Source organism: Lepidothrix coronata, unplaced genomic scaffold (genome assembly GCF_001604755.1).
Source record: "Lepidothrix coronata isolate B3197 unplaced genomic scaffold, Lepidothrix_coronata-1.0 Scaffold5, whole genome shotgun sequence".
Classification (NCBI taxonomy): Eukaryota; Metazoa; Chordata; class Aves; order Passeriformes; family Pipridae; genus Lepidothrix; species Lepidothrix coronata.
This window is the reverse complement of record NW_016690185.1, coordinates 5,072,063-5,086,793: the sequence shown is the minus strand read 5'-3', so window position 1 is coordinate 5,086,793 and position 14,731 is coordinate 5,072,063. Positions and strand designations below refer to the sequence as shown.

At 42.5% G+C, this 14,731-nt stretch overlaps 1 long non-coding RNA gene across 1 annotated transcript in view; it reads left to right on the top strand.

Moving 5' to 3' along the window:
* The window catches only part of LOC108503517, a 60,194-nt gene extending 59,305 nt beyond the window's left edge, over window positions 1–889 (top strand). Inside the window, exon 3 of the long non-coding RNA XR_001876854.1 lies at window positions 728–889. This is a non-coding gene — a long non-coding RNA (uncharacterized LOC108503517). The remainder of the gene's footprint in view (window positions 1–727) is intronic.
* Window positions 890–14,731: the final 13,842 nt, after the last annotated feature.

The following is a 14,731-nucleotide window of genomic DNA, read 5'->3' as shown; positions in this document are numbered from 1 at the left end:
TCTAAAATAGGTCAGATGAACAATCCTCTGGAGATAGGAGTGCAGAATGCCTACAGAAGCTAAATAATTAGGGTTTATGATATTTCAAGTTAATGAGATGAATCCTGTGATGGGAACTACAGTTTGCAGTATACTATGAAAAAGGCCATGTATTGAAGGCTATGTACAAAACTGAGTATTTTAAATGCCCCTTCACCATCCCATCAGAATCAGGTGAAATCCCTGTTGGGGTAGGGGTGAAGCAGCACATGGGGATGTACTTCCAGGCTGTGCCACAATGTGTTTGTACAATAAAGCAGAGTTAAGATTGTTCAGGCAATTTTATGTTTTAATTGATAACATGAAGTCATTTGCTTACCTTAGATTTCCCCCAGTATAACCCAGACTGTAGAAGAACTTAAATTATCTTTTAATGAACTCCATCTTAGCTAGTAACCTGTGAAACAGTTTGCAGGGTACAACCTGGTGCTATTAAAATGCTTGGCGAAGCTGCTATTTTCACTGACTTTTCATGAAGGCACTGTAAAAGAAAAGGTCACTTCAGAGGAATGCTTCCTCAAACAATTCACTTACAAAATACTTTTTCTTCTGTGTTTCACACACTAAATAATATCATAGCTCAAAAAACCTCTTTCTGGTTTCCCTCCTCATACTGTTCAGTTTTGGGTAGAAAGCTCTCCCTAAATTCTGATGAAGCATGTCCCCCAATGTCCTATTTCCTTCACAGGTGATAATGTTCTTCTGCAAGTGACAACTAATCCCAGCTGTTGAAACATTGTGAAGATTGATTGTACAGATGAAGAGTTACTTCTTGTGATGAAACTCTAATCAGTAGTCCAAATACAGGATTACTTCCAGCCTCTTTGTTCTGAGAACTGCTTCGCTTACTACCACATGGGCTTGAGCATGTTGGTGAGATTTGCCCCTCACAGGCATTAGTTTGGTAGATCATTTTCAGGACTGATAGTTTTGTAAGCTCAAAGCAGTGGTGAACCTGAAGGGTCAGTGAAAACATAGCTGCATGATAAAGAGATGCAAACATAAAGGCATTATATGAAAAAATAGTCTGTAATTAAGTCTTCATTGCCAGGCAAAAAAGAAAGGAGAACCTAAAATCCAGTGTTTCCCTCTCCCAAGTTCCTTGTGCGAGCCTCTGACTTCTCTGCCTCCTCTGACTTACAGCATGAAATTATTTTGGGGGAACATAAAAATCCTTAATTTAGGTAAATTTCTTAGAAACATTTAAAAATACCATATATGCTTATTCATCTTGATGATTTTTTTGGTATCTGCTGAAACACTATGTTATACACCATATTTATAATAAAATAATACTGGAAGAAAGTGTGTATAGAAAATTAGTATAAAGGTGGACTGCATGGCACATAAAGCAGACACAATTTTTTTCATATATCATCCCAATTCTTGACAAGACCTTAAGGCTCCATAGTCAAGGAAAATAGTGCCCTAAGAGCATATTAATATTTCTTCTGCCTCTTTTTTAAATGGAAAAAATAAGAAATATGTCCTCTGAGGTTTCAGCTCTGGAGCTTGTTGATGCACAGTATTGAACCTTCTGCAATGGCCAATATATTTTAAATAAATTAGAACTATGTAGCACCAAAGTTTTGACACAGAGAAACACTTTTTTTAGATAAAACAGAACTTTGTTAACAATTTCTGTGTGAAAGAAGAAAGCACAAATATCACACATATACATATATGTATACTCTCTCATAATAAAAAGCTTAATTATCAGGTATGAGCCAGCATGTCTAGAGAGCAGCTGGCTCTGCTGGGCCAGCTACCTGCTGCCATCCCTGGATGGTAGTCACAGGTAGCAGTTAATCCTCTGCACTCTGGCAGGTCTTGAGGGCAAAATGGGAATCTGGGCTGCCATCCTACTGGGGTAGGCCAGAGGAGAGAAGGACAGAAAGGGAGGCCCTGCTGCTGCGCAGTGATGCTCTGCACCAAGAGCCATGTGGGATGTTTGTCAGAGGGCAAGAGGAGTGTCCTTCTGCAGGGAGAGATGGAGCGAGCAGGGCAGCTGGGAGGTGGTAGGGCTCCGAGTGGGGGGAGATGAAAGGAGGAGAAACTGAACACAAGTATGCACGCCTCCAGGTCTCCAAAGGCTAAAGCTGTTAAACTTTGGAACCACATTAGATCCAGGAAATAGTTGAAGTTCACATCCTATCCCCACAGTCTGCATTTAGCTGCACATTTACTCTTAAGTTTATTTTTAATTTTATGGCCAGTCCACATGCTACTCATTGGCCTATGCTCCTGACCCTTCCATATTACTTGGAAGTTTCAAAGAATACATTTTTTTTCTTTCTGGTAGTACAATGCTGAACCACATTCACAAACTTACACATTCCCCAACTTTCTTTAACTGTGTATGGTATTTTTTTTCACATTTCCATAGTAACTTTTACTTCAGGAATATGCAAGAAGGCAATTTAAGCAAGGTGGTTAAGTTAATTAAGGTTATTAAATTACAGTAACACAGCATTTTTTGCTTCATTAACAAAATGAAGTGCTTAAAATCATTATGAGTGCAGGAACTGAGGAAATAAACCCTTGACTAAGCCTCAGCACTTCCTAAAACTGGGAACCTCAACCGGGATATCTGAATCCTGCATACAGCAGGGATCTGGCCAGGGGAGGCCAGCACCGAGGCTTTGCCATCTCCTCCCATAAGGGCAAAGGGAGGAGGAGGATGGTGAAGAATGTGTCCAAGATCTCCAGCCTCTTAGGATTGCACAGCAGACAGAGGATGAAGAGCAAAGGGAATTCCATCATGGGATGCTCCCTTAGGTTTTTCTGATCAGTTATGGGACTAGAGGAGAAAACTTATCACCCAAGGGAACATCTGTAGCAGATGGGTTTTCCCCACAAACACCAGAGGAATTAAAACCTGCAGTAGCTGTAATGATGGCAGTTTTGACAATAATATTCATCTTGGCTGAGATCAAGATCACAGTTCTCTGAATGTGGAACATTCACAGGGAGTTAGTCATATAAACCCAGACAGCAAAGCCAGCCTCAGCATGGAAGATTTTACTATGTACCAGGATTGGAGCTACAATGAAAAGAAAATGTGTTCAGAGCATCTCAGATTAGGACTCACATAATGCTCAAAACCTTCACACATTTGGTAGAGGCATTTCTGAAAAAACTATGCCTAGTTTACAACAACAACACTTTTAAATTGATAAGTCATATTTCCACCAGGTAGAAAATTTTACGATAGTGGGATGGGGTTTCAGATGCAATTTTCAAAGAAATGTCCTAGTCCAACTCCTTAAAGGATTCCATCTTACAAGTGTAGGAAGCTCTTGTGCGTTCACCTCTGTTGTTAGCGCTATCACATCTCAGCAAACTCCTGCAAACAGTGCCCCCGTTTTTGCGAAATCAGCAGTAACAATTTCTTCTGGATTTCGTTAAGAGCCTAAGTACATGGTAGAAAGCTGGCAACTAGTGGGAAGAAATGAAGGTTTAACTGGCACCACAACAGTGTTAAAAAGGGGATTAGTATTAGCATGTCCTTTGAATTCAGAGTAATGGAAGTAAAACCAGACGCGTTTTGTTTGGCATCTATTTCATGTCCCAGTGAAACTGGCATACCACCATTTGATCAGGCACGAAGCCATCCCAACAGATGGTCCCCAGCAGCAGCAGCCAAGAGTCCATGTATGAACATCAAATGTGTTTGAGAAGGGCAGGTCTCCAGGCTGCCAATGTCAAAATTGTTTTCCATTCCCAGCTTCCATGCCAATGGCTAGCTGGGCTATGCAGCCCCTCCACTGCACTGGGGACAAACCCAGCATCATGGAAAGGGTGTGCGGTCAGGAGTGTTGTCAGACCTTTTGTGCTCACTCCTGCCTGACCTTTTGGAGGAGGCCTTCATCAGGTCAGCAAAAAAATGTTGCTGGACACACCATTTGTGTTTAAATAAAAAGATGGAAAAAGAGTGAGCTTCTGTTGCATGATTTTCTCATGACCTGTGTAGGCATAAGGGCACCAAAGTGCTTACAGAATGGGCACTCCTGGAAGGAAATGAGACATTTCTTTAGGGGCCAAATGAGCACAGATGAGCACTTACTTGTGCCAGCCACTACACATCATAAGGAGAGACTTTTTCTTCAATTGGCAATTAGATGGCTGCTGAGCAAATCTATTGCTCATGTTTCTAGGCTGTAGATTACATAGGTTGTGAATTTGGTTTCCAGAGGTTTAGCTAATCCACTTTGGATCTGAATGAGCCTCAGCTCTTCCCTGTCCCAGTCATCACACCTTTATGTACAGCACTAAATGCCACTCAAGCCCTGTTGAGCCTTTTGCTTTCCCTTGTTGTACCTGTGCAGGGGTATGCCTTCATTCCCAAGAAAGACTGAACCACTGAGATTACAGCCAAAAGCTCTGCTTTTTCTTCCTTTTTTTTCATCCTATTCCAAAACAGAAGGTGTTTATACTGCCAGGCCAAACGCTCCCCCTCTATCACATGAGAGAATAAAGGAGGCAAGCAAGCCTGAAATCTTGGAAGAATGCCTGTAATGCCAGTTGGGCATGCTGCCCCCTGTGCCCACCACTGCCTGGCCTCAGCAAGCTAAGGGCATGGAGCAAGAGTGGTGGTAGGAGCTGCCTCCAGCTGGCTCCTCGTGGTCACACCTCTTGCTGGTGCAATGTGGAAAGATAGGAGAACCCTGAGGCTACCTGGCTCTAAGGCATGATCCTCACGCCACACGGTACCCACAGATATCACTGGTTATGGAGACATTTTTTTCCCCCTTCCTCATCTTCTACATGTTTTTCCACTCTACAGGAGATGTTAGCCTTTTGAATTACAAAAGTATTCTAAAGTTCCTTTGGAACTCACAGTGCTGAGATCATGGCTTAATTGCCATCCATTGTATATCATGGCATTGTCCATCAAGGAGCATCCCAGAGCTTAACAAGCCAGACATGTAAGCTTCACAAGCATGCAAACATAGACATATGTATTCCAAATAACTTCTCTCATTGCTGAAGTGCAGCCATCCTACCATGAATTGTGGCAATTTTTCAACAATGTGCAGCTGCATTACCAAACCGCGCAGGGTAGGAAGTAAAGGATACCTCATTTCAAGGAAAGCCAAGAGGAATCTGAGGTTGGCTCCATAGAATTAATCCCATGTGAATTTGTCTCCTGACCAGGTTAAATAGTTGGCAAGTGGAAAGGAAAGGAGAACATATTTTATTAATACTGGGGCTTTAATTTGCTTATATTTGAACTCTTTCGTGTGTACGAATCTTGAAAATAGCTTGTGATTCAACATCAAATGCTTTTGTGCAATTGTCCTGCCAAGAGAAACTTGTTTGAGCTTCACTGATAGTCCAATACCAACAGTTGATACAATCTGGCTAAACCCTAAATTTCCATTTGTTATGTTCCTTGAATGTATCCAATACTAAATAAAGTGTCAAAAATGAAATATGAATATGTTAGAGTGCAAAAAAGGGGTTACATACACTGATCCATATATATGGTGAGTTCAGTGAATACCAGAAGGTCTTCAGTCTGGCTAGGGTGCCAGAGTTGGTGCCAAACTATCTCCAAACAGCTTTTTTAATAGCATCTGCCCTGGTAAGGCCTCAGGTGGACCCGCTCTAGAAAATGCTGACACAGTCCGTGATGGCACTTCCAGCAGTCTTGCAGCACCACCTAATGAATTACAAGGTTTTTTCCTGGCAACATCTGCAGATCTGTGGGAATTCCTCAATCATAGGCTGAGAAGGCCTGGAGTCTGGGGCAAGAGGGAAGTAACATACGTGGTTTGATATTAATAATTTTGCCTGCAGCTTCTGACTGAAAGCTCATGAAGGAATAAGTCAGAAACAGTCCTTTTGTAGTGATTTTAGTTTTGCTCAGGTTTGTTTGACTTAGAAGCATTGTCATTACAGGTACTTTATGTTTTCTACAGGTTTGGTTCTGGGTTTGCATCAAGCATCAGATTCTTTGTGGGTCTGACATAAAGCCCTATTTATCACATTAGCAGATTTAGCAGATTTTTAAATAACCTTTTCATTTAAATCATATGCTAGAAGACAGGGAAGAGACATTTCACAGTATTATCTTTCTAGTACGAAATTTTATAGCTCTGTTGGTGATACGTGGATACTTCAATATAAATTGTTAAAAGGACTGAAAAAATGAGGTTTCCAGTGGTATCTTTGCCACTTCATCTCTTGGGGGATTTTTTTTTTTCTCTTGTGAAAGCTTGTGACATTTTGGAGTGGGATGTGTGCTGTCATCATGCTTAAGGACTACTTTGATGCACAGCAGCAATTTCAGTTTAGATCTTTAACAGGGTTCTTAGCAATTCAGCTCAAATACTTACTGGGCACGTGCGTGATTTTTCCCTTTTAAATTCTTCTTCCAGTAAGCAGAATGGTGCTTTGCTTCCCTGAGTCTCCTGAGATGTTGCTAATAGAGAGAGTTGGTGGGGGAGTTTTTCGAGCTTTCCAGGACTGTGCTGCCATCTCCTGATCAAACTTGAGGTTTCCCCTGCTGAAAATCTGTCGGGACAAAGGCTAGCAATCTTTTTCCTTCTCTTTCCAGAATGGACAGTAGAATCATAGAATCATTTCGGCTGGAAAAGACTTCTAAGATCATTGAGTCCAACTGTGAACCCAGCACCACCGTGTTCACCACTAAATGATTTCCCTAAGTGCCACATTCATATGCCTTTAAATACCTCCAGGGATTGTGACTCAACCATTTCCCTAAGCAGCCTGTTCCAATGCTTGACATACTTTCTGTGGAGAAATTTTTCCAAATATCCAATTTAAACCTCCCTGGCACAACTTGAGGGCTTTTCCTCTAATGCTTTTTACTTGGGACAGGAGACCGATCCCTATCTCGTTACAACCTCCTTTCAGGTACTTTCAGGGAGCAATAAGGTCCCCCCAAGCCTCCTTTTCTCCAGGCTAAACCATCCAGCTCCCTCAGCTGCTCCTCATAAGACTTGTGCTCTGCAAGGAACTCCATCCATTTCCTCCCACCTACTGTTTGTCAAGACTGCTTGTGCAGAGGATACCTGTGGGCAGTGGCACCGAGGCTGGGTTTGGAAGAGGACCAAAGCTGCTGGGAGCTGCTCTTGCTAAGGGCTCTTCCCGGTTTGCCTGGCAGGTATAGGAGAGACTGGGCAAAGGTCCATTCTGGAAAGATGAATAACATTTTCTGAATGTTAGTTTTTGGGAAATCCAACCTAGATTTTTAGGAAAGTTTTGGTTTTGAGGGGTTTTTTTGTTGTTTTGTTTTGGTTTTTTTTGACATGTCTAATCCTACCTTTTCTGATGCACTCACTATTTGCCCACCTCCAGGGTCCAACAAGTGTCCAGAGGCCTACAAGTGTTTGCCCAATCTCCTCCCCCCTCTCCACCTCAGTATTGACTTGCATCTTTCTCTTTCCCCTGAGGCAACATGATGCTGCACCAGATGCCTCCCTGCCACTCGTGCTCCTCTTTTTCCTCCTGTGGGGAGACCGCCTTGCTGCGCCCCCTTTAACCATTTTTAGGGTGTCCAACGGCACTTTTGGCGTTTCCCCTGCAGAACAAACACTGGGTGGTCTCCCCGGGAAGACGCCAGGCGCCAGCACCCGGAGGCAATTGACGCTGCCCCATAAGCGGGACACGGTTCTCACCATGGGTTTAGAAAAACTGCTGCCGGCCATGAGCCGCACCCGCACCGCCGACGGCCACCGCACCACACTCATCTCTCACAACACACGGATGCCCGCACCACGCCCCGCAATGCGCTCTGCACCGCACACGCCTCACGCCCCGCCCCACCCTCCGCACCGCGCCTCGCACCGCACCCCGCGTTGTGCCCACCCCAAGCTCTGAACGGCGTTCCGCACCACGCCCACCCTACAGCGCGACCAACACCGCGCCCATCCCATGCTCTGCACCGCATCCCACCCCACGCAGGCACCACGCCTGCCCCAACTCAGGACCGCGCCTGCACTGCGTCCCGCACCGTGCCCACATCAGCCCCGCCCCACGCTCCGCGCCGCGTCCTCACCGCGCCCTACGCGGGTCAGCAGGGCCGCGCTGCGCCCACCAGGAGGCATCCCAGGGCCGAGAGTGTGTGGCTTGCGCCGTCGGCGCTTATTTATCTTTTTTATTTTAATTTTATTTTATTTTATTTTAATTTTATTTTATTCATTTTATTTTATTATTTGGCTTTGGTGTTTTGGTGGTGGTGGTGCTGGTGGTTTGGTTTGGCGTTTTTTTGTTTATAATTTCCTTTTTTGTTTTGGCCAGCGGCAATAAACCCTACGTGTGGTAGGTCTGAGAGTGCCTTTTGCAGTGATGCTGTAATCTCACTAGATTGAAAGGAACAAGTAAAACGTTAACTGCCCCACTGTACCTTTATAATGGCAAAGTGTTTCCCTCTCAGATATTGAGAGTCTTTCTTGCATCCAAACTCAGGGTGTTATTTACTCTTTAGCCTCTACTCCGCTTATTTATTCAGGTTTATTTATCTCAGTAAGTGAGCCATTATTGGAAATTCTTTTTAGCAATAAGGCATGAATTTGCTGCTATGTTCCTTCTAAAACAGGAGTAAAGATTTAATGGTAGCATACCACCTCTCCTACAGTATGATTTCTGTCACTAAAGTAATGGCAAGTGGAATAAGAGACAGGTGGTGGTATCTATAAACTCTGCTAATGGCCCCATCAACATATGTTTAATGTATTCTAAACTATACTTCACATCCTACTGTTACCAGTACATTTCCTCTGGCACCTCTTCTCAACAAAGAAATTTGGAGAGGAAAGGAAACATTAATAAACCCAAAGTGTTTAATTTGAAAGCAGATATAAAATTTAACACTGCTTATAAGAAAGCTTATTTGACAATAGATCAGCTCATTACAGATCTCAATAATTTTGTTGCTAGCATTAGTGAAAGCCTTTGACAAAGCAAAGGCTTTTTAGATACAGTTACGGCCTTTCTGCTGTGTTTGGTGTTTGATCATGTCGCGCAATAACATCAGCTTCTAATGGATTACAAAAGTCGACCAGTCATGAGACAACCCTGGGTAAATGTTTGTTGGGAGGAAAAAAAGGTCAGTCTACAACAACAGGATTTCTCCTGCTTAGCTTTTTAAAATGTATCTTCCTCTCTATACTGCATGGATATATTTCAGGCTGACTTCAGATCCCCTGCTATTTGGTGAGGTCTTGAACAAACCTGCACTGCCATTTCCCCTCCAAACTTTCGGAGGGTGAGCTTCGGGTGGTGACAACTTGCCTCCTCCCTGTTCACGAGGAGCTGCCAGAGCAGCAGGGCCATAATCCCCAGCAGCGTCACCAAGTGCTTTGAGAGCACCGATAAAAGTGATGACAACACTGACAGTCCTTGTGCCAGCAGTATTTATCCAAAGCCTTGCCAACAAATTCAGAGTGAAATCAGCTGTCTTCAGAGTGCGGAGATCCCATGGAGAGTGGAAATCTGCAGGAATAATTACCTGTAAGTGTGTGAAGTCAAGACTCCGGTCATTAAGACCAAATTCTGCCCAATCTACTTACAAAATCCCTACTGAAATCATCATTTAATGTGGCATAGAAAGGCATAATTTGGATGCCATCATTTCTAGCCAGCCCACAGAGGTCATCCTGAATGCGCATCGTATGAAACAGCTGCTATTGGAAAGCTTGGCTTTGTAGCACTATTATATACCATCACCAGGAACACTTTCTTCCAAAGAGTTGCATTTCTTGAAACGCACTGTAACTGTGATGTTAGCATGCTTTTCCTGGGGCTGTGCTTGTCTAGCAATGATGAGAGCCAAAATTCCCAGCTGAACTGCAGTATTCCCAGCTGAACTGCAGTATTCACAGCTGAACTGCAGTATTCACAGCATGCCTCTCATTAGCAGTATCTTAATCTGAAATCACTCGAAACTACCTATTTTCTGGTACCATGCTCAGGATACAAGGCCCTTTCCGAAAAAGTGGACACGATATGATGTTGGGGAAAAGAAACAGTGTCAGTTTAATGTATTCTAAACAGTGTCAGTTGTGAAGTGCCAGTGCAGGAGAAGTGAGGAGCTCTTAGGTACGAAACCCCAGCTTGACTTTTGGTATCCAAACTCCTATGTACTGCTATGTATGTGATGTACATAATGTACACCTATAGGAATCAGCTCCTCACAGAAGACAGCCTCCATCCTTAGCTCCTGCTGGGGCTCAGGAGGAGAAGGAGGGGATGCTTTCACTTCACAGCTTCTTCCTCAAGGAATCTGTTCAGGCAGGGGGGCACAAGGTCTACTTCATCTCCTGTTGGAAAAGAGTCTTTCTCCCAGAACTGGGCACTGAGCTACTGGGTGAGAGCAGTCGCTAGACCTACTGACTTAAACGCAGAATTATCCTGGGAGCAGTCATGGCAATTGTGTTCAACATGGACTATGGGAGAGACTGAGATCTGATACAAATTTGTGGGTTCTGCCCTTAGCTAAGATTTTTTAAAATGTTGTGACCACACCTTATTTATTTGGATTGATTTCCTATTTGCAAGTACATGCTTAGGGTAAAAAAGGGAGGCAAACATTAGAATAGAAGAAATTACTAGACATTCAGAAGTCCTCTACAATATGTTTTAAAGGATTATTTGTTATGAGTAGTAACAAAACCATTTATTATCATATTCTAGGAAAAAAATACAAGTATCTTCTATTCATATATAAGAGTAATTCAATTTGCTTTTGTGTTGTCAGTGTCAGAATCATGCTGTGATTTCCAACAGAACATTAGTTTATGGGGTTTTTTTGTTATTACAGGGAATCAGTTCCACTCTAATGAAATGAAGCACTTCAACCTGCACTTAGTCTTAATTGAAAGTCAATGAATCTACTCATATATGTAAAGCTAATTTTCTAAAAGTCAGACTGGAGTATATAACAACCTGAAGGATCAGGCTCTAGGAATGTTTCCTCTTTCCTCTTAATCATTAAAGAAGATTTTCCTTTGGATTCAGTAGGGTGTCCCTTCCACTCATTTTATCCAGTGCAGGTCTTTGTCCCAAATGGTGTTATTTATTAAGAAGCCCAGAGAAACAGATTAGCTACTAGAAACTCTTATTTGCCTTAGCAATTTTGATCTCAGATACCCAAAGTTAGTCTTCATCTCTCAAACTCTGCAATAAAAATTATAAAGGGGAAACACAATTGTGAGAATTCCTCTGTATTGTAGCATCACTTTTAAAGCCCGTTTTCCCTCTTGCTTTACCTTTTGATTTTGCTCAGGGGTCAGTGGTGGGAAAAAGTGTTGAAGATGATCTCCCATTTGTCTGTTTTGGCTTTTACTGGTCTGTACCTCTTGCTTGCTAGTCCCTGTTTTTACCCATCCAGTCAGGTAAGAGAGCAGTGCCTCACAGTGCTTCATATGTAGCGGGGATGGTGGATGTCTTATGCTGTGTCATGATGGAAGCAGATGGGACCAGATTTTAGTATATTGCTAATAAAGTAGAGCCAGACTTCCTCTGACTCTTCCGGCTCCATGTTTGACTTGGTGTTTGCAGGGAATGCAAGCCAACAGAGGGAGGGTTTGTCCCTGTTAAAGAATATGCAGCATACATACACACTTGGCAAAGACCAAGACCAAGGCTCTCAGCTGCAAGAGCGCAGCTTAGTGAGATTTCCTTACAACTTTCTCTATAGAGTTGCTGCTTTCCCTGCATGTGAAAGATCAAATTTGGGCTTTTTGAAATCATCCCCACCTTTTTCTTTCCCTATGCCTTCCAAAACCCTGTTATTTTTTTCTATAAAACCGTAGTATAAAATAAAACGTTGGTTATTTCACTGAATTTTATTTTCATTTTTTGTATAAATACCTTTATCTGCTCAATTTTTTAACCTCTGTATTCATTCCTGGTAAAGTGCTAATAATTGTCTCAGATGCACACTTGTAATATTAGCCTTTACATCCAACCTTGCTGAGCCTCTGTGTACAGTATAGTATTGCAGTTTATTTCCGAAGGGTTGTTTGCGGCTCTCTCAGAGTTGCCCATTGATACTGAGGCAGAGATGGTTAACAAATACAAGCTGGGAAAATCAGTTGATATTCCATTTGCTGAAGGCCTGATGGAGAGCTGTACTGCAGTAGCTAATGCAAAGTTCTGGTTAAATATTGTCCTACCGTTTGCACTATACCGTCTGTTGTTTTTACACTAAGGGCTTAGCAGAGGTTGGAGGCAGTATTGACTTTGTAATTAAACTATTTTAACTTCAGGATTTTGTAATCACCATACTTAAACCATCTGTTATGGTACATGGGCAATTCCCCCAACCCCCACTCCACCCCTCCTCTCTGGGAAAAAAACGCCATCATGTTTTTAATTGCAAAGCCCCTCTCAGGATGTGGGTAGAAAGGGAAAATGGGAATAATTTTGTTTTTCTAAGACAACATGCAAAAGCTTCACTGATCTCACTCCTTGAGAAAGGAGATGCACGTAGGACTTCCACTCCTACCTCCTCCTGTCCTGGGAACAAAGTAGAGGGTTTCAGAGTGGGCACCTCCCTTTTCTGACTGACTGCTCAGCCCTTGCCAGGGACTTCTGCTGGGAGAATTGAGGAAAGCAGATGGAGCCTGAGCTCTACCATGGCAGAGCCTGGCAATGAGGGTTGCTCCTGTGGAGATCCACTGAGCTCTTTGCACTTAGGGGAAGGAAAAAGAAGAAAGAGTTAAGGTAGAAGAGAGAGGAACAGATTTAGTGAAGCCATTTGTGTCTGTTGACCTACCTGTGTAAGTTCCTTGCTGGTTAGGACAAGTAGCTGAAGTTCTTGATGCTACTCAAAAAGAAACACAGCTGCCTTTGTACGCTTGGGCAAATCCCTCAGGATTTGCCTACTCCTGCAGGTTGCCGTTGTCAGTATGGACAAACCCATAACAAACCATTCCAAGGGTATAACAATTTGGCATTCCCAGCAAAATGGGTATCAGCACTTGGCAAACCCAAATTCTGGACTTTCACTCGTGTAACTAACTCAATGAAAAGAAGATGATGGTTGAAGCACTTGCAATAATAATATTGACAGGCATTAAAACCTGAGATTTCTCTACCTTGGTAAAACAACTTCCTTTCTCCCAGCTGTGTGGGATTCTTTTGTTTTGTTTTGTTTCAATGGGTTGTTTTGGTCCGCTGTTTCAGCAGATCTAAATGTGTGATAAATGTGTGCTAAGGTAGGGTTTTTGCTGGATTCTTGATTCCAAGTTTGCTGCTCTGAATTTAAATCACTAGAACAGGCATTTTTGTGCACCTCTTGGTTAAACATGTCTTCTGTTTCATCTTGCCCCAGTTTTTTGTATTCACCTGCATTCTGTTACTGGGAGTCAGCTTGGCAGAGCTCTTTTGACCAATAAGTGAGATAAATGCACCTTCACATCTTGTCACATAAACCTGAGATAATGAAAAAAAAGAGAAAGAGAGAGAAGTGGCAGGGAATCTTCCCAGCTGTATTGATCAGAATTCCCTTTTTCTTTTTTTTTCCCTCTTGTTCTAGTTTGCCAAGGAAGAATTTTCTTTCAGGACAGATCAAACTGCTAAATCAGACAGCAAATGTTCTATATACCTAAATCTGGGATACAAATGTTCTCCCACATATCATATTCATCACACAGGTTGTGTAGACCTGCGCTTTGATCCCATTCTGATTTTGTTTGACATTATAGCTTCTTTTTCCAGGACAGCAGATAAATCAGTGCTTGAGAGAGGCAGATTTTTGCTGTTAAGCAGTTCCAGCACACCAGGACTCCTGAGGCTGGTAAAGGGCTGGCCACCCTTTGAGTGTCTCAAACTGCCTGCTCCACTGACTCACTTCATGAACCTCTCACAGGGAAATTACTAATTCTTCAAAATTCCTGAATGCTGAAAAAAACTGTTTGATGCATTATGATTGTAAGTGGCTGAGAAATTCCATTTAATTCAATGCCATCTGACAGCAAAAACCACTGTTATCGATGATACTGGGTTTCACTGATTTCTGTCCTATTGTTAGTATTTATTTCCTTTCCTAAACAGGGGCCCTTGTACCATGCTGTAGTTGTTGTGGAAAAGTGTAGCATTTGATCCAGTGCTGCCATAGACCAGTGACATACAGTGAGACCAGTGCCCACCCACCCCCGCCCCCACTCTGTGAGTTTTGTTTTTATCTCCATGGCTCTCCAGCATGCACTTTCCTGGCAAAGCCGTTTCATTAATGCCAGTCAGCAGGAACTGCTGAGTGTGCAACACTTCAGAAGAGCTGTTTGCTTACTTGAGAAACTAAACGCAGATGTAGAAGCCTTGCCTTACCTTTAGAATTGTCAATAAGATGAAAGACCAGAGGATAGCATTTTTTTGTAGTCAGTCATGGGGGATTTTGCATGTTTTCACATGTTGATCTGGTCAACACTGCAAGGGTGAAGATCAGTTTCTTTAAAGATAGATAAGTATTTCTATAGTAAGATTTCTATAAATTTTTAGAAGATATTTTCTATTACTTACAGGATTAGGATGAGATTCTCATAGGCATCAAAAGCTCTCTGCACCCATCAGTATTAATGAAGTTAAACTCCAAATGCCACTTTCAAAAATGCTTGGGCACTTGTTGGCTTATCTCTCTGTTGACCTCTCAGCTTAGCCACAAGGACATATAATGCATAGCCATATGTTGATTAAACACATATTTTCCACTGCACACTAT